The 19233-nt window shown below is 45.6% G+C and overlaps 1 long non-coding RNA gene across 3 annotated transcripts in view; it reads left to right on the top strand.

Moving 5' to 3' along the window:
- Positions 1-9674, top strand: part of LOC122227989 — a 37522-nt gene extending 27848 nt beyond the window's left edge. For 2 of the 3 annotated variants that reach the window (XR_006206340.1, XR_006206341.1), the window contains 2 exons: positions 6733-7196; positions 9536-9674. This is a non-coding gene — a long non-coding RNA (uncharacterized LOC122227989). The remainder of the gene's footprint in view (positions 1-6732; positions 7197-9535) is intronic. The other variant, XR_006206343.1, reaches the window with a different exon arrangement.
- Positions 9675-19233: the final 9559 nt, after the last annotated feature.

A 19233-nucleotide genomic window follows, 5' to 3' on the forward strand; every position in this document is an offset into this window, starting at 1 on the left:
TAGGTTTGGTTATTTTCTTACATATGAAGAATCAGAGGTTACCAAGACGAATGACTTACCCAAGGTTTCCGAGCCCATCAGCTCAGCTAGAGCATAGGCCAAGTTTCTCTGTTAGTTTCACTTTTTTTGAGGAAAGAGCCATATTTTATTATAATGGACGAGGATTTTTGTCACATCCCATGTCACATGGTTACAATGTCACCAAATCCATTCCTACAAACTTTCCGTTTTAATCTGTTTAATAATAATACCTTTCTTTATGTTATTCAAAGAATTATCTCAGTGCCTCCAGGTTTTCATGGAGAAAACACACTAAACTGATGTTTCTAACTGAAACAAAGATGTTGGGAGCAAATTTAAATCAGACGTGGTTTTACATGTGGTTGGTTATGTGTAACCACCAATAGGTTAGCATCCCTTTATTTTTCTTCAAGAGAAAAACAAGATCCGATAGAATGGGGTTTGCAAATAGTTAACTGGCAGCGTGAGGGACTTGTGTAGAAAGTTGAGGTGACAACTGAAAGTCAAGACTACACATGTTCATGTGTTTCCCAGGGAAAATAAGATCTCCAATTTAGAGAGACTTGGGTGCTGCTATTATTTCTTCAGATAAGACACACACAGATGGGAAAGATGACTTTTCTGAAGGAAACATGAGATGTAAATGGAAGAAACATAAGTAGAAAAAGTGACTTTTTTTCCTTTCTCCAATTTTTTAGCTTCTTTCTTGGTTTTATTATGCAGTGTTTTGATGTTGACATCGTCTTAATGTGCTTCAGGACACTCATTTTCCAGCAGCAGCTCCTAGGGACAGGACAACTGCATGTCTTCAGCAAGCAGAAGTCTTGCATATCCCCTTGGGCTTTCCACACATGGTCTACCACCATTTCCTTGTGTGCCTCCCTGTCTCCAAGACACCCTCCTCAGTGTCCTGTGTCCTGTTCTTGGCTCCATCCTTGTGCCATCTCCTATGACAACTCTCCCCGCTCAGAGACACACTGTCCTTTCCCTTCTCAGTTCCTGGTGGATTTCTACCTGTTCACTATCTTTTATTCTTTTCTTTAAAGTTTATTTACTTATTTTGAGAGAGAGAAAGTGCAAATGGGGAAGGGGCAGAGAGAGAGAGGGAGAGGGAGAGAGAGAGAATCTCAAGCAGGCTCTGCCCCACCAGCACGGAGCCTGATGTGGGGCTCCAACCCACGAACCGTGAGATCATGACCTGAGCCAAAGTCGGACGCTTAACTAACTGAGCCACCCAGGCGCCCCTGTTCACTATATTTTAACATTAGTCATAGATTATAGAGTTGATGAGCAGCGTGAGCTCCTAAAAGGGTTGCCCGTGGATCAAGGTAGAAAATTAAGATAATCAGATTGCTGAAATCAAGTGACTTTTGTAACAGTTACAGGCACTTGTCCATCAGGCATTCTTCCAGTAGCTTTAGCTCTTGAGCACTGTGATCAAAATCAGAAGAAAGCAAAAAGTGTTCTAAGTGATGAGTAAAATAGCTGTCACAGAATCCACATAACTTTATTCCTTTGATTAAATTTAACAAACAGTTATTGAGTATTTTCTATCTGCCAGACACTGGCCTGGGTGGTAGGAATAGTGAGATGAATAATTTATCTCTCTCTCACCTTGTTCCAGAAAGGATCTGAGGTGGCTTGTAGCAGAAACATATAAAATAAAATGGCCAAATACAGGTTTTAAAACTCAGAGCAAGGGAAATATAAATTAAAATAGGTCAAGTCTAGGGGGAAAAGAGGACACAGATACACAGCCAAGTATAATCGTTATACTTGAGCTGTGAATTTGGCTCTAAGTACATTAGGTGGCCAGGGGGAAAGGGAAACGTGGTGAGTTACACATTTCCCATTGTAAAAACAAAGAAATTGCATAGTCACTCAGGGGGGAAAAGATGAATAAGACATGGTTCCTAATGGCAAGGAATTTATAATCCAGCAGGAGAGACAGATCTGTAGCAAACATCTGTGAAACAAAGCTGTATTATGAGATCTGTGTGAAGCGCTAAGGGAATAGAGATAGGGGGGCAATTTATTTGGCTTACTAGAGAGAGAAGATGCTATAGGAACAGTGCCCTAAAAGAAGAAGTGGACAAGGAGGAGAAGGGCACATGAGACAGAGGGAAAGAGTACAGTGACTTGAGATTAGCAGCCTCCAGCTATGTTTGCATAAAAAGAGCTTTGAATGCTTGTCAAAAGACTCTGAATCAATAGGACTGGGATTTTTCACAAGCACCCCAGAATGCTAATTCTGGTGCTCAGCGGCCATACTTTGAGAAACATTGATGTGTAGAGCAGTGAAAGATGAGGTTGGAAATGCCGACTGGACCCACCTGGTGTGGGCTTCGTACTCCACAGTTAGAAACTTGGACTTTATGGGTAATGGGGAGCCTCTGGATGCCTTTAAGCCTAAGCAGGTGAATAACACCGTCAACTCTGTGTGTGTGTGCGCGTGCGTTTCTTTTCTTTTTCTGATTACAAGTGCAGCAGCTGGAGGATGAAGGGCAGGAAGAAAGAGGCTGCAAACAGGTAACCACTAGGAGTGTGGCATTGTCCAGGTGCAAAAGGACAAGAATGTGTTGAGGTAGTGGCAGGGGAAATGGGGCACGGTGAACACTTTCTGCAATGAGCATGAACCTGTTAGTTTATTGTTAGTCACAGATTTACTTTTCTGGTTAATCTATGTTGTTTCTCATGTCTAATTATTATTTTACTTTATTTTTGCTCTCTGGTGGCCAGCCTAAACCAACAAGCAGCAGCAGTGACCTGCTGGGGAGCAGGTCCTCGCTGAGCTCTGCCTGGTCCACGTGTGTGAGCAGGGGGGCTGGTGAGGGACATTTGCTCAGCATAGTGGAGGGGAGGAGATTTCTTTTTTTTTAAATATAATTTATTGTCAAGTTAGCTAACATATAGTGTATATAGTGTGCTTTTGGCTTTGGGAGTAGATTCCTCTGATTCATCTTTTACATACAACAGCCAATGCTCGTCCCATTGAGTGCCCTCCTCAATGCCCATCCCCCATTCCACCCCCCCCCCCCCCCCCCCCTCCCGGCCAACCATCAGTTTGTTCCCTGTATTTAAGAGTCTGTCATGGTTTGGGGAGGTGACTTCTCTTATGGTGAACTCACATTGGAGGGTGACTTAGTACATCAAGATTTTTTTCTTTTAATTTACCCTTAAAAACTTCTTGTTTTAAAAACACAAAAAAAGAGTAGACAGTTCTGAATCCCTATAACCAGTTACTCAGATTTGGCAAGTCAAGGTTTTGACAACATATTTTCAGCTTTATTGACGCATAATTGACAAATAAAATTACACATATTTAAAGTGTCCAAACACGATGATTTGACATACATATACTTTGTGAAATGATTCCCACAATCAAATTAATTAACACTTTCATCCCTTACATAGTTACTTTTTTTGTATGTGTGGTGAGAATGCTTAAGGTCTCTTCTCTTATCAACTTTCAAGTACACAGCACAGTATTATTAACTATAGTCACCATGCTGTCCCTACATCCCCAGAGCTTATTCATCTTATAACTGGAGGCTTAGAACCTTTGACCAGTATCTCTTATCTTCTCCAACCTCCAGCAGCCCCTGGTAACCACCATTCTATTCTCTCTTTTAGGAGTTCAACTTTTTTTTTTTTTTTTAAGATTCCACAGGTGAGTGAGACCATAGAGTATTTGTCTATTTTGGTCTGGCTAATTTCACTTAGCATAATGTCTTCTATTTTTATCCCTGCTGTTGCAAGCAGCAGGATTTCCTTCTTTCTCATGGCTGACTATTATTCCATTCTACGTATATACCACACCTTTTTAATCATTGATTTGTTGAAGGATACTCGGATTGTTTCCATATCTTAGCTAATGTGAATGATGTTGCAATGAGCATGGGAGTGCAGATTTCTCTTTGAGATCCTGATTTCATTTTCTTCAGATACATACTCAGAAGTGACATTGCTGGATCATATAGTAGTTCGCAGTAGTTTGAATTACTATAATCTACTACGGTAGATCATGTAGTAAATTTTAAGGAGCCTGCATATGGTTTGCCATAATCAGTGTACCAATTTACATTCCTACCAACAATACACAGTGGTTCCCTTTTCTCCACAATCTTGCCAATACTTTTATCTGTTGTCTTTTTGATAAAAACCATCCTAACAGGTATGAGGTGTATCTCAGTGTGGTTTTAGTTTACATTTTCCTGATGATTAGTGATCTTGAGCATTGTTTCATGTACCTTTTGGCCATTTTTATGTCAAATTTGGGAAAATTGTCAAATTCTTTGCCCATTTTTAAATTGGATTATTTGGTTTTTGTTTGTTATTCTTTTTTTTTAAATCTTTTTTTTTTTTTTTTGCTATCAAGTTGTTAGTTTGGATACTCACCCATTATCAGATATATGGTTTGCAAATATCTTTTCCCATTACTGTAAGTTGTCTTTTCATTGTGATGGTTTCCTTTATTGTGCAGAAGCTTTTTAGTTTGATGTAGTCCCACTTGTTTATTTTTGGTTTGTTGCCTGTGCTTTTGGTGTCAAATAAAAAAAAGTCATTGCCAAGACCAACATCAAGGAGCTTTTCTCCTATATTCTAGGAGTTTTATGGTTTCAGGTCTTATGTTCGAGTCTTTAATCCATTTTGAGTTGATTTTTGTGTATGGTGTAAGATAGGAGTCCAGTTTTATTCCTTCCCATGTGGCTGTCCAGTTTTTCCAGCACCAGTAATAGAAGAGATTGTTCTTTCCCCCACTATGTGTTCCTGGTGCCCTTCTCAAAGATTTGTTGACTGTATATGCATGGACTTCTGCCTGGGCTCTTTATTCTGCTCCATTGATCTGTGTGTCTATCTTTATACCAGTACCATACTGCTGTAATTATTATGTCTTCATAATGTAGTTTGAAATCAGGAAGTGTGATTCCTCCAGCTTTGTTCTTTTTCAGGATTGCTTTGGCTATTCAGGGTCTTTTGTGGATATGAATATGAAATTTAGTATTATTTTTTCTATACCTTTGAAAATGTCAATGGAATTTTGATAAGGTTGCATTGAATCTATAGATTACTCTGAGGAGTGTGGGTGGACATTTAACAATATTAATTCTTCCAATTCATGAGCATGGGATATCTTTCCATTTACTCTGTCTTCCTCTATTTCTTTCATTAAATGTCATAGTTTTCAGGGTGCAGGTCTTTCACCTCCTTATTAAACTTATTCCTAAGTATTTTATTGGTTTTTTTAATGCCTATTTATTTATTTTGAGAGAGAGAGAGAGAGAGAGAGAGAGAGAAAGAAAGAATGTGTGTGAACCAGGGAGGGGCAGAGGGAGGGGGAGAGAGGGAGAGAGAGAGAGAGACAGAGAGAATGAATGTGTGCGAACCAGGGAGGGGCAGAGGGAGGGGGAGAGAGAGAGAGAGAGAGAGAGAGAGAGAGAGAGAGAGAGAGAATCCCAAGCAGGCTCTGGACGGTCAGCACAGACTCCGATGTGGGACTCGAACTCATGAACTATGAGATCATGACCTGAGCCAAAATCAAGAGTCAGATGCTTAACCAACTGAGCCATGCAGGCACCCATTCGTATTTTGTTTTGATAGCATCGTAAATGGGATGATTTTCTTCATTTCCTTGATTTTTCATATTCCTTGGAGCCTTGCATTGCTGTCTTCACATCTGAAGAAACAATTACCTTCTGTAGTCTTTATTGAATGGCTTTGGGAAAGAAATACATGCTGCCAGTTCTGCTAAGGATTCTGAGGCTTTCTTAGACCTTTTCTATGGATATACATGCTCCTCATTTCTTGTTCCCTCTTAGGGGGATTTCTTAAGATCGTGTGTATGTTTCTCTTGTTTTCCCTAGAATGGTGCTAAATGCTCGTTAGTGTGTTTTCTCCCAATGTTTTTTTTTTTTAAGTTTCTTCTTTCTTTCTTTCTTTCTTTCTTTCTTTCTTTCTTTCTTTCTTTCTTTCTTTCTTTCTTTTTTGAGTGGGGGAAGGGGCAGAGAGAGAGAGAGACAGAGAGAATCCAAAGCAGGCACTGCACTGTCAGCTCAGCCTGACGCGTGGCACAAACTCACAAACCGTGAGATCATGACCTGAGCCAAAATCTAGAGTCTTAACTGCCTGAGCCCTGCAGGCGCCCCTCTGTTCTCCCAGGCTTGCAGAGTCAGGGCCAGCTTTCTGCCCGTGCTCGCCAGCTGTCTACAAAGGCTCATACTCCCCGCTCTTGGAACACACACAGCCAGCCAGCCACAGGGTGCGGTGTGTGTGAGGGAGGTAAACGGAGTGTTCAGGAACCCCAGGGCCATCTGGGGGGAATCCTCAAATGAAACATCCCCCGCAGCTTGTGGGCGTGCTTCCTGATGAATTCCGCAGAGTGGTTGGTAAGATCCGTGTCTTTCTGATGCCCTCTGAGAGCCCTGTCTGCTGTTCTCCCAGCCACTCTCTGCCCCTGACTTGTGCAGCATGCCTCTGTACTCTGGATGGGGTGAGAGAGAAGTGGGCCTTTTTGGTAGCATTACAGATGGCTGGGAAGCCAGGTACTCATTCACACACTCTCAGTTTCCCCATTGAAAGAAGCCACAGATCTAAAAGGTCTACCTTGGCATTGATCTATATCTGTGCCTTGGGGGAGGGGTGGCATAGGTAAAACGAAACTGTTTCTGTCACCCTCTTCATTGCATCCAATCTGGTTGTTTTTTGCTCCAGTGGTTTGCTGGAACTTCTCTGCTGGACTCCTGGACTGCCACAAACGCATTCTCCTCTGTGGGTGATTGTCAAACTTGCTGTTTTGCGGGGAGAACACAGAAGACGACTCTTATTCCACCATTTTGCTGATGTCATTCCCACATGTTTTTATTTGTTCTAAGAAAAAAAGGTACCAATGTCCAGTTCACTGGATTCTGCTAACACAATGTCTGCCCTTCAAAAATGGCAATAAATGCCAGCACCTTGCATTGTGGTTTACAAAAACCAGAGTGCCTGAAGTTGGACAATGTTCCCATGCAAAGACCTATTGTTTTGAGTCTGCTCTCATGCGTGCAGAGCGTTTGTGAGCAACAAGCCTGTGGTCCAATCCATTATTTCATTCATGGTACAGGAACTACTGAGCTTAGTCCCAAGACAAAGTGTAGTTAATACCATTTGGCTACGATCCACTGTTCAAACGTGTGGTAAGTGGAATAATGGCCCTCCGGAAGATGTCCATGTCCTAATCCCCAGAACCAGTGAATATGATACCTTACATGGCAAAAGAGATACGTTTGTTTGGTAAGGTCACCATAACCATGTACTACGAACTGGGTGGCTTGAACGGAAATGTATTCTTTCGCGGTTCTGAAGGCTAGAAGATCAAAATCAAGACATCAGCAGGTTGGTTTCTTTTAAAGGCTGTGAGGGAGAGATCTATTCCAGGCCTTTCTCCTTGGCTTGTATAGGTGGCTGTCTCCTCCCCATGTTTCTCCTTCTGTGGGTGTCTGTGTCCAAATTCCACCCCCACTGGTTTCTAAACGTTTGTTTGTTTAGAGAGAGAGGAAAACAGAGGATCTGAAGTGGGCTCTGTGCTGATAGCAGAGAGCCCGATGCAGGGCTTGAACTCATGAACTTCGAGATCACGACCTAAACTGAAGTCAGAGGCTCAACCGACTGAGCGACCCAGGTGCCCCCACCCCCTTCTGATACACACACCCTTTTTGTTGAATTAAGAACCACCTGAATGATCTAATCTTAACTGATTACATTTGCTGTGACCCTATCTTCAAGTAAGTTCACATTCTTGGGTTTACAACTTCAAAATATGAATTTGGACACAATTCAACCCATAACAAGAGACTTTGTGAATATGATTAAAGTTAAGGACTTTGAGAAGAGGGAGGGCATCCTGAATCATCCAGGTGGATTCAATCTAATCACATAGTCCTTAAACGTGAAGACACTTTCCCTTCTGTCCTCAGTGAGAAAGAGTTGTGGTAACAGAAAAGAGGTCAGAGAGAGGCAACATTGCTGGCTTTTAAGGATAGTGGAAGATGCTACAAGGGAAGAAATGCTTGTGGCCTCAGAAGCCAGAAAAGGCAGGGTGATGGGCATTGAGGAGGGCACCTGTTGGGATGAGCACTGGGTGTTGTATGGAAACCAATTTAACAATAAATTTCACATTAAAAAAAAAAAGCCAGAAAAGGCAAAGAAGTAGTCTCCTCTAGAGGCTCCAGAAAGGAATTTGGCCCTGCCAATACCTTGATCTCAGTGCAGTGAGACCAGTTGTTAGAATTCTTACCTCCAGAACCGTATGGCAGCACATTTGTGTTGTTCTAAACCATTAAGTTTGTGGTGATTTGTTATGGCAGCAACAGAAAACCAAAACAATTTCCTCCCAACCACAGCCCCATCCCCCTTATATAATGACTCTCCCTGGGACTCAGTCCACAGAACTCCCCCCACCCCTACCACAGCCGCTCATAAAAGTCAAGTCATGTAGGGGCACCTGGGTGGCTCAGTCGGTTAGGAATCCAACTTTTCATTTCGGCTTACGTCATGATCTCATGGTTCTCGTTGGGCTCTGCACTGACAGCACGGAGCCTGCTTGGGATTCTCTCTCTCCTCTCTCTCTCTGCCCCTTCCCCCCACATGCACATGGGAGCTCTCTCTCTCTCACTCCAAACTAAACTTAAAAAAAAAAAAAAAGCCAAGTCTTGTAAAGTGAGGGATTCCTCCCTGAGTATCAGGCCAGCTCATGACCCACTCCCACTGCACATTCCCCAGCCTCTGAACACTCACATGAGACCCTCCTACCTGGACTGAGCTGCCTGGAGCGTGCGGGCATGTGAGCCAAGCGGGAACCGTCTCTGTCTAGATTTTGAGCTAGGAGTCCCCAAGGCCAGGAGTCGGGATCTGATTCCTGTTGATGGCAGGGGTCTGGAGGGAAGGTCCGTGGATTAGTGTTGCTGAGGTTCTGAAGGCTGTGATGTTTCACTTAAACCGGGTGGCAGTCAGTTGGTTTGACTTGCCAAAGAGCCTGAGCACTTACATTCGCTCATCCAAAAACTGTGCCATGGAGAGGAGGCGGGAAGGGAGGCGCAGCAAAGGCCAGGACAGGATGCGGCCGAGAGCCCTGGTGTGGAGAAGGCTGCCGCTCCTGGCTAAAATGAGTCTCACAGAAGTTTCTGGTTCTTCGTTACCATGACATGTTGTGAAATGACTTCATGTTTTCTGCAAAACCGGTCGCCAATTTGTGGAAGGCTTGTTTTCCTCTAGAAGAGCCAAACCACATATCCCTTATTGTAGGTGGTTCTTGTACCACAGACATGCTATCTCTTTACACAAGTGATTGCAAAATGTGCAACTGCCTCTCAGGGCTTTTGCTTTGTATTGTTTTGTTTGAACGTGTTTGATTTTTGAAAGCTGTTAAGACCTAGACTGGAAGCTCTCAGATGATCAGATCCTTTCTGGTGTCAGGATGCAAACACGCTACTCCGTACTTAAACAAGGCTCTAGTCTTTTGTGTCTCTTCCATCAGGAACTGCTGCAGATAAAAGCAAATGTCTTAGAAGAGCAAGTGTGACATCTGGTTCGCTATCAGGAATAAATCTCTACCTGCCAAGCAAGACTGTAAGGCAATCTGGAACCGGTTACCACATAAACTTGTTTTATTTCAAAACCGTATCACCTGACTTACCTTTCTATTTATTGCCTGCCTTGAGTTCTTTTTCACTATCAGGGTGCTTCTAATGAAACACAGTTGACCTGAGTTTTGAGGTGAATTGTGAGAGAGTTTGTAAAAGGGGCTTAAAGGGGAAGAGACCTCATTTCCTCTGGCTTGTGGGGTGGAAAGGTCACCACAGAAACCAAGCCCCAGCTCTGAAGGGAAGGGAAGGGAGGAGATGGGAAATCAGCGGTGCTCTGATGCCAACCCCCCGTCCTAGGAGCCGGTTTTCAGGTGTGGCAAATGCACAGTGAATTTCTGCTCTGATGTGTAATGTGGTCAGATGCCTGTGGGGCCGCTGTGTGGTGCGTGAAGGGCGCTCAGACGGAAGATGCCTGTGTGACTCGCTCTCAGCTGTGTCACACCCGGGCGGGGACTTTGTGCAAGCCCTCCGATGGCGGACTGATATCTGGGGGTACCTGCCGGCTGCCGCGTGCTGACCAGGTAGTGCCCTAGCTTTTACAGATGCCCGTGTCTTCCCAGGTGAGTATGCCTCCATACATCCTCAGTGCAAGCACGAAAGGAGTGGGGGTGCCAGTGGGGGGCCTGGGGGGCTCAGTCAGTTGAACTTCTGACTTTGGCTTGGATCTCATGGTTGGCGAGTTCGAGCCCCACATCACCCTCGCTGCTATCCACGCACCGGCTTCGGATCCTCTGTCCACCCTCCTGCCCCTCCCCTGCTCATGCGCAGGCGCGCTCTCTTTCTCTCTCTCTCAAAAATAAATAAACATAAAAAAAAAAAAAAAAAACAACGATGTGTGCAAGGGGCCCATGATATGGGGCTAATGTTTGTGTGATAGCCTTGACGTTTTCTCTTTTTTTTTTTTTTTAATTTTTTTAACGTTTATTTATTTTTGAGACAGAGAGACAGAGCATGAACAGGGGAGGAGCAGAGAGAGAGAGAGAGAGGGAGACACAGAATCTGAAACAGGCTCCAGGCTCTGAGCTGTCAGCACAGAGCCCGACGCGGGGCTCGAACTCATGGATGGTGAGATCATGGCCTGAGCCAAAGTTGGACGCTTAACCGACCAAGCCACCCAGGCACCCCTCTCTTTTCCTTTTTAAAGTGTATTTGTGTATAGCCTTTCCTTACATACTGTCACATACATCATCTCATAGTGCCCTTCACGGAAGCCTGGTGAAGACACTGCCATCTTTTCCATTCTCCAGATGAGGGTATGGAGACTCAAAGGGCTGACTGACCCATTAGTAAGTTGAAGAGGGTGGGTCTCCAGCCCAGCTCCTCTGACTCTAATGCAGGGCTCTGAAACTCAAATGGCTAAGGGACCAGGAAAGGAATCTAAGGGACAGCATGACCTGGGAAGCACACACCCTGCTCACAGGGGCAGCCGCTACTCAGCAAAAGCTGGGCCCTGCCAAGCAAGAGCGCAGGTCCACACTTGCCATAGCTGTCTAGTTTTTGCCCCACATTATGGACTTTTGTGCATGAGGTTCCAACCTATTCGAACCACCTTGCTAAAAACTAACACAAAAAGAACTTGGGGCACCTGAGTGGCTCAGTCGGTTAAGCCTCTGACTCTTGATTTCATCTCAGGTCATGATCTTGCAGTTTGTGGGATCGAGCCCCACACTGGGCTCCTCTCTGTCAGCAAGGAGAATCCCTGCTTGGGATTCTCTGTCTCCCTCTCTCTGTGCCTCCTCTGCTCGAATTCTCTGTCTCTCAAAATAAATAAACTTAAAAAATATATAACAAAACAAAACAAAAACAACTTTGTGAGCCCTAAACATGTCTTAAGGCCCTGTCCAGTTTCCTTGCCAGAGTGCAACTTTGGCTGGTGGTTCATTTTACATTTATTGAGCACCTATTGTGTCAAGGAATTGTGCTGGGGGGGTGGGGGTGGGGCAGGCACAGTCGCTGTTTGAACAAAGACTTCTTTATTCACATGCACTGAGTGAGTCTATGTAGACTCAGCTTCTGTTACTGTTCAAGTGCAGGCTGTGAGGGATTGAAAAAAAAAAACAAAACACATGGTTGCACAACGATGTGAAGGTATTTAATGCTACTGATTGTACAGTTTAAAACGGTTAAAATGGTAAATTTTATGTATATGTTACCACAATAAAAAAATCATGCATATATATGTGTGTGTGTGTAATTTTTATCCTTAACAAAGATAAAATCTACATGAGAAGAATTTAATGTTCTCAAATAACTTCACCAAACACTTGAGCACCCACTGTGTATCAAACACCATCCGAAGTGCTGGGAATACAAATTAAGGAAAATTAGTTCTTGTCTTTAAATGTAGCTTCTGCCGAGAAATGACAGTGACATTGGGAGCAGTCTAGGTTCACGCAGTTAATAATAGCTGCTATTTATGGAATGCTAGCTCTGTGCCAGGCTCTTTAGTGAGTGCTTCACTGGCACCGTCTATCTCCTTTGAGCCTCACCGCTGCCCTATGGGGCAGATGCTTCTATCGACCTCATTTTACAGAAGGGGCAACAGAAGCTCAGAGAGGCTCAGTCTCTTGCCCTAGGTCCCACAGCGACAGCGAGTGGAGAAATCACGTTCTGAGCCCAGGTACGCTTTACCCCAGACCCCCTAGCATAGAGATGCCACAAGCCCTGGTGTAACCGGCCAGCAGAGGTCAACGTGGGGCTTGGGAGGCAGGAGCAGTGAGAAGGCTGGGAGAGAGGAGGTCGGAATCAAGGTAAGGTGCTGCAGCCCCAGGCAGGGAAGTGTGCCAGCGTCTCCGGCCCCAGATGCAGGGCCAGTTTCACACAGGTTGTTCTTTTGGTCCGTTAGTGCTACTGTCGCAAAATACCACAGACCGGTGAGCTTATAAACAGCAGAATGTTACTGCTCACATTTTTCAAGGCTGGGAGTGTGAGATCAGGGGGCCAGAATGGTCAGTGAGGGCCTTTTTCCAGGCCACAGACATGTATCCTCACATGGTGGATGGGGCTGGAGGGGGCGTGGTCGGCGGGATAGAACTTATATCCTACAGAGCACTAGTATTTTATAAGAGTGTTAATCCCATTCAAGAGGGTTCCACCCTCATGACCTAATCACCTCCCCAAGGCCCCACCTCCTAACACTATCACCTTGGTGATGGATTTCAGCATAGGAATTCAAGGGCGGGGACACATTCAGACCATGGCAATCATTAATACTGATTCCAAAAGGATGAGAGACGGACAAAATGGAAGGACATTCTGGTCACACAGAGAAGGCTAACACGAGGGCAGAGGAGAGGGGCTTGTCTGTGTCATTGAGCCCTTAATACCCAGAGCTGTGACACAGCAAAAGATGACATCGCACAACGTGGAGGGACATGTGAGGGGGCTGGCAGCTGTGGCAGGGCCTGGGAACCTTCATGGGGCTTGTGGACCCCAGCAACCTCAGCAGCCGACACTCCACCTGGAACTGGACCAGAGGAAAGTGTCAGAAACCACCTGGCAGCCTGTGGGCTAAAGGCGAAAACTTGAAATTGTGGGAAAGTTGGCTTCGAAGGGCCACTCGAGGTTCTACCAAGCAGGGGGTGGCCACCAAGAACCATCGATGGATGCAGATGTTGTGGCACTGTGTCATGCAGATGAACTCAACTGTAGGTTCCGGGGATGTGACACTACAGGAGGGTGGCTCTGGGACACACTTCATTCCTTCCTTAAGAAACATGGAGTCCCCACTAATGCCATGCTCTGTTTTAGATGTTGGGGATACAGCAGTGAACAGGACAGACAAGGTACTCATCCTCATGGAGCTTACATTCTAGGTAGGGTTTGTTATCTGACTAGATGACAATACACACGTAAACAGAAAGTACAGGAGACAATTTCAGAAGAAAGGGAGGAGCATAGGGTGTGATGGCAGTTGACAATCTAGATAGAATGGTCAGGGAAGGCTTCTCTGAGGACACATTATTTGAGGTGACACCTGAATGGGAAGATAGAGGTGGGCATGAGTGGGAGTGCAGAAGGCAGAGGGAACAGTAGTGCAAAGGTCCTGAGGCAGGTGTGAGCTTGCTTTCTGCAGCTTTGAACATATCTTTTTAAGGAAAGAAGGAATGTCAGTGCAGTCTGTGGGGAAGGCTGAGGAAGGAAGAGATGTGACTGGAGTGAGGCCAGATCATATGGGACATTGCAGGCCTGGGGCTGTAAATACACATGTATTGGGGATATGTGGGGGGCGGGGGGGGAGGGGGACAGCCTCACCACTGGTTCAAAGAGGAAGAGGCTCCTGGACCAGCTGGAGAGGGGCCAGGGAAAACTAGCTTGGCCATAGGGCAAACTCCTATGAGGCTATAGTCCAGGGTGCCATGTCCTTAGGAACGTGAAAATTCAAGCTTCATACAAGAGGGCATGGTCATATAATGTTCTGATGCAAAGCAGAATATGTCTATGGAAGTCCATGAGGAAAGTGCTCAGCCAAATCAGCCCCAGCCAGCCCTGGAGGGGTTGGGGTTGGGTCAACACAGGAAAAGATCCTGGAGGGGAGGGAGCCAGCAAGGAACTAGGCCTCTGTGGGAGTTTCAGAGCACTGGAGAAGAGAAGCCAAAGCTCGAGTAACAATTAGGTGAACAGATTGGCAGGCTGAAGCGGGGCTGTAGAGGAGGGAGGGTTTGCCCAGAAGGATGATGGTGGAGGCTACTGGCACCTGGTGTAGTCCTAGGAGGAGCCCCCCAATTAAGGCTGATTGGGGTGCCACCTGCTGGTAGCCTGAGGCTACTGCTAGTCTCCTGGTGCTGGTCAGGTCCGCTTCAAATGGAGGCCAGGAGGAATTTGTATTGTAACAGCATTTATGATGGGATTCTTATTATCTCAGTTTTGGCTGAGGCATGAATACTAAATTCCATGATGTTAAATTCCAAAGGATTCACTGTGCAGAAACCTCAAAGTAGTATCAAGAACAGGGCAAAACAAGTCTTAAATTCCTTAACCACTAGGAAAAGACCAGGAGGATTTGCAAAGAGAATATTTAGAGCGAGCTGCTGTCAAATCCGGTGCTTCCCAGGGTTAGTGGCTGCTCCTGGCGTCAAGCCTAGAGGGACACTCTAAGAAGAATACTTGGAGAGCATGATAAGCATTTCCTGAATAGAGAGACATTGGACTGGGGTCTGCCTTTTGCCTAGAAGATCTAACAGGCTAGCAATGGGCTGGCTGGAAGCAGGAGTGAAGAAATGGCTGGTGCTTCAGGCAGAAGTAATAAAGGCAAAGCGAGTGCGTGTGTGCGTGTGTGTGTGTGTTTCCAGGTGGGCAGAGAAAGAGAATGAGAAGGGTTTTTGATGTGGTGTGGTTGTTGTAACTGCTGCTTTTAAAGCAAACAGCAGGGATCGATGAAGCAGCTAGATATGATAAACATCACAAGATAATGAAATACTGTATTTCCCAATTTAAATATCTAGATTTTTTCTGACTATAAAAATAACACATACGAATCAAAACTCAGACAGCTCAGAAATATACACTAGCAGAGAAAGCATTTCCCTATTTCCCACCCTGATCTTTAAGACCTTTTCCAGCATTAAAGCTTCTCAGGCTTCCTGGGGCAGGTTCTGTTTTGTGACCAGCAGGTGGCAGTGCACCACCGCTTTAGGGGGTACCCAGAAAAGTGGATTTAAGAGGAAACTCCCATGCAGCAGAGAGCTTTGCAAACTGGTTTTAATTTGAAGCAATCTTTAAGTTTTCTAAAATGATGTCAGGAAAAATTCCTAGTGATTTTTTTTTTACATGTTTAAGCTGCTCACTTTTGGCCACAGTGCCCTAGATTATTGCCCCTGGGCTTTGTAAGTAAGGGAAAAAAGTATGTAAAACAAAGGGAATGTATTGGCTCATGTAATTGAAAAGTCCAGAGGTTTGTTCTGAGGTGAGAGAGATGTGCTTCAGGTCTGGTTTGATCTGGCTTCACCCCCTCATCAAGGCCTTGGGTCTGTTTCTCTGATATTTTCTGCTATTCCTGGCCAGCTTCATCCTAGGGCTTCCTTCCCTTATGTTAGAAAACAGTCATAGCAGTTGCAGTCCTCAGATCTGCACATTTCACCTTCTGGAGCCCCCCAAAATTACTGCCTTGGGTCTCAGTGGCCTGAGTTGAATCACTTGCTCATTCTTAAAGCAAACACTGTGACCAGGGGATAGAGTTGCATCATTCACTTTAGCCTAAGCTTCATGCCCCAGGAGAGCAGTCAAGTTTCCACCTGAAGTACATGGGCTGTGTTGGGTGAGGGAAATACCTGGATGATTGAGAACAGTTAACATGGTGGCAGGGACTGTGGGGGGGACATGCTGGTGGATGTTTGCTGGCAACATGTAGAATGTCAGTGTGACTCTGGTGCCCTGGGTCTCTGGAAAGTCCTACTGCTCACCAGGGAACCAGGAAAAGGCATAGGACCAAGCCTCCAGGTGGCTAACTGGACAACCTCCTCCAGGCCTGCCCACCCCCACTCACTTTCCACCCCGCCAGCCCCTGAATGGCTTCTCCAGATTACACATTTGATTGCATAGTTCCTCTGCCCAAAACTGCTGTGGCTCCCATCTTCCGAGCTCAAATCCTTAACAAGGCACACGAAGCCCCATACCCTCTGGTCTCCAGCCTCATCTGCCTCCACTGACTCCAGCCTCATCTGCCTCCATGACCATGGCTGAGTCCAATGTAGGGCTTGATCTCCCAACAGAAAGATCATGATCTGAGCTGATGTCAAGAGCCCTCTGACTGAGCCACACAGGCACCTCCCTTCCAGTCTTAAAGTGTATGATTCTTCACCGGAGGTGCATGGGAGGAACAGAGGAGAACTGGTCCCACTGATCCAAGATGGTAGAGGATCATAGCTTCCCTCTGTGGCGGGTCAGCTTGGATCATTAGGCGACAGCTCCAGTTTTGGTTCTGAGTGAATCATATAAGCTACGCATGATCTGCAAACAGCCCCTCTTCTCTCTCCTTAGATATTTTCACGTTTGCAGAAATTCCTAACGTTTTTCTTCCCAGCTTCCCAGTGGCCTACCAGAGTGGAGAGGTCCCAGTGTTCTTCGAATGAGGGAGGTCAATGGAGTTGGACTATTTGGAATGACATTACCATGACTGATAAAGACAGCTCACATTATTTGCACACTCATTTTGTTAGCTCTCATTTTAAGTATAATACATGTAATAAACCATTTGGTGTTTACAAGAAACCATCCTATGAGGTAGATGCCACTATTGTCCCCATTTATAGACAAGAAAACTGAGATATAGAAATGTTAAATATGTTGCCTAAGGACATGAAGCTACTCAGTAACAGAGACAGGGTTCAAATGCAGGCAGTCTGGTCCCCCATACCTTCAACTGCCACCCTATATTGCCAGTCTTAGCCAGGCTGTGGAGGATAGAGGAGGGAGTGAGGGCAGGTTGGAAAAGGGCATCAGAGCCAGGGGGACTCTCCCTTCATTGCTGCCATGGCTGCTGGTTCTAAAGACCAAACCTGGCTCAGTTCTACCACCCAGGATTCTTTAAACCATCATAAATACTGATTATTATAAGTGAAATGCCTGTTATTAATCTATCATGTTATAGCTCTTAGAACACGTCACAAGCATGAGTGGGGGAAGGGCAGAGAGAGAGAGAGAGAGAGAGAGGGAGACAGAGGATCAGAAGCTGGCTCTGCACTGACGGCATTGAGCCTGATGCGGGGCTTGAACTAACAAACCGTGAGATTATGACCTGAGCCAAAGTCGGTGGCTCAACTGACTGAGCCACCCAGGTGCCCCAAGCCTTATTTCGTTAGAGATGGACAATGGCTCTGTGAAGGAGGCATATTAACTCCATTTCACAGGAGGGGCGAGTCTCAGCTTGGCAAAGTGACCACCCAAAGGCCCCAAACAGGTAGACAGAGAGTTGGGACCTGCTTCTGAATCACCCATCTGTGGACCCAGGGCCGACATCACAAAACCTCTTCCCTTATGGATGAGGGCCTCTCCATTGTGGGAGAGTCTCCAGTGAAAATGGCTCTGGGGAGGCTCGTTCTTATTCTCCATTCCCTAAAGCCGCCAGATAACACCCAGATATGTTGCTTCCTCAGTTCACAGCCCCCTGCTTAGAGGGCCAGGCAGGTTTGAGGATGGAGAACCACCTCTGTGTCTAGGACAGCCTTCCAGCTCTATCCACTCCCCACCCACTGCCTCTCCCTCTCCTCCAAACATCGTCTTTTCCTTTTGCCTACACGTTTGAGGTTTCATAGTTTCTGCCTCTGAGGTACCAACTAACCTCAGCCGGTGGCCAGGACTTTTTCCCATGCTCCCTGCAGGGTGGAACTTATTGCTTTCATGGATCATCACCCCCCACTTCCCTTCAGAGTCCTTCTTGGGCCTGTGGACTTTCAGGCACATTAGAGCCTGAAGTGCCGGCCAAGGTCAGGTCTGGACTCTGCCACCCTTTCCAGTGTCATCCAAGGACCCCTTAGGGACGGGGTCTGGGAAAAGTGTGAAGGTTGTGTTTAGGGTCTTCTTTTTTCGAGCAGATGTTGACGAATTCCTACTATTGGGTCATTCAAACAGCCAAGGTAGGCCACTCCAGGGAAAACACCCCCATCTCTGTTCAGCAACATCCCTGACGGCCCCAGTGAATCACTCCTCCAAATGAATCCAATCGCCTTCACTTGCACACTTGGAAGAGAACCCTGGGCCAATGTGGGAAGGTCAAGGGGGGTCTGGCCATTTGGAATGACATTTATCATGACTGATAAGGACAGCTCACATTTTTTGAGAGCTCATTTTGTTTGCTAAGATTTATTGATTGCAAGATACCATTTTAAGTATAATACATGTATAAATCCTCCAACAGTCACAGCCTCCGAGGAGGTGGACATCATCATCATTCCCATCTTACAGACAAGGAAACTGAGGTGTAGAAAGGTGAAGTACCTTGCCTAAGGCCGTGAAGCTAGTGTGCATAAAAGAAGGTAGGAGTTACGGTCAATCCCTGCTCCATCCCCAGGCTCCCCAAGCAGGTGGACACATTCATTGATTTGAGTACCTCTAAGTTCAGGGCATATAAGGAAAATAAGGTCTAGGCCTTGGCCTCTGTCAGTTAAACACCAATAGTAAAGACAGACATGTGGGTTATGGTACAAAGAAACATGTGCTGAGAGAGAGGTGGGGGGGGGGGAGTATGTGGTGGGGAGAGGGGAATAACCCCCCCAAACAACTGGATTACCCCTGAGTTTCCCAGTTCCTGGCCAAATACCCACTGGGTCCTCTCCACAGAGAGTCAGGGACGGGTGATGGGAACAATGGTGAATTACCAGGGATGTATCACGATAGCATGAGTCCTGCTTTCTGGACCCTTTTAAAATGCATGCTGTGGTTTTCTGATATTTTCCATATGTCACAAAATTTACGAGTCTGATCTCACAGAGCAGCCAGAAAACTCAGAGGCAATTGGTGATGTATGTGGACCGTCTGGCTCCTCTGAGAAAAGATTCAGTTGTGTCTCTTAAAGTGATTTAATCCTACATCTAAGGCAGGAATGAATAGAAAATGCAAATCTATCTTCCTTATTTAAGGATTTTGCATTTTT

The sequence above is a fragment of the Panthera leo genome, chromosome C1, assembly GCF_018350215.1.
Source record: "Panthera leo isolate Ple1 chromosome C1, P.leo_Ple1_pat1.1, whole genome shotgun sequence".
NCBI lineage: Eukaryota > Metazoa > Chordata > Mammalia > Carnivora > Felidae > Panthera > Panthera leo.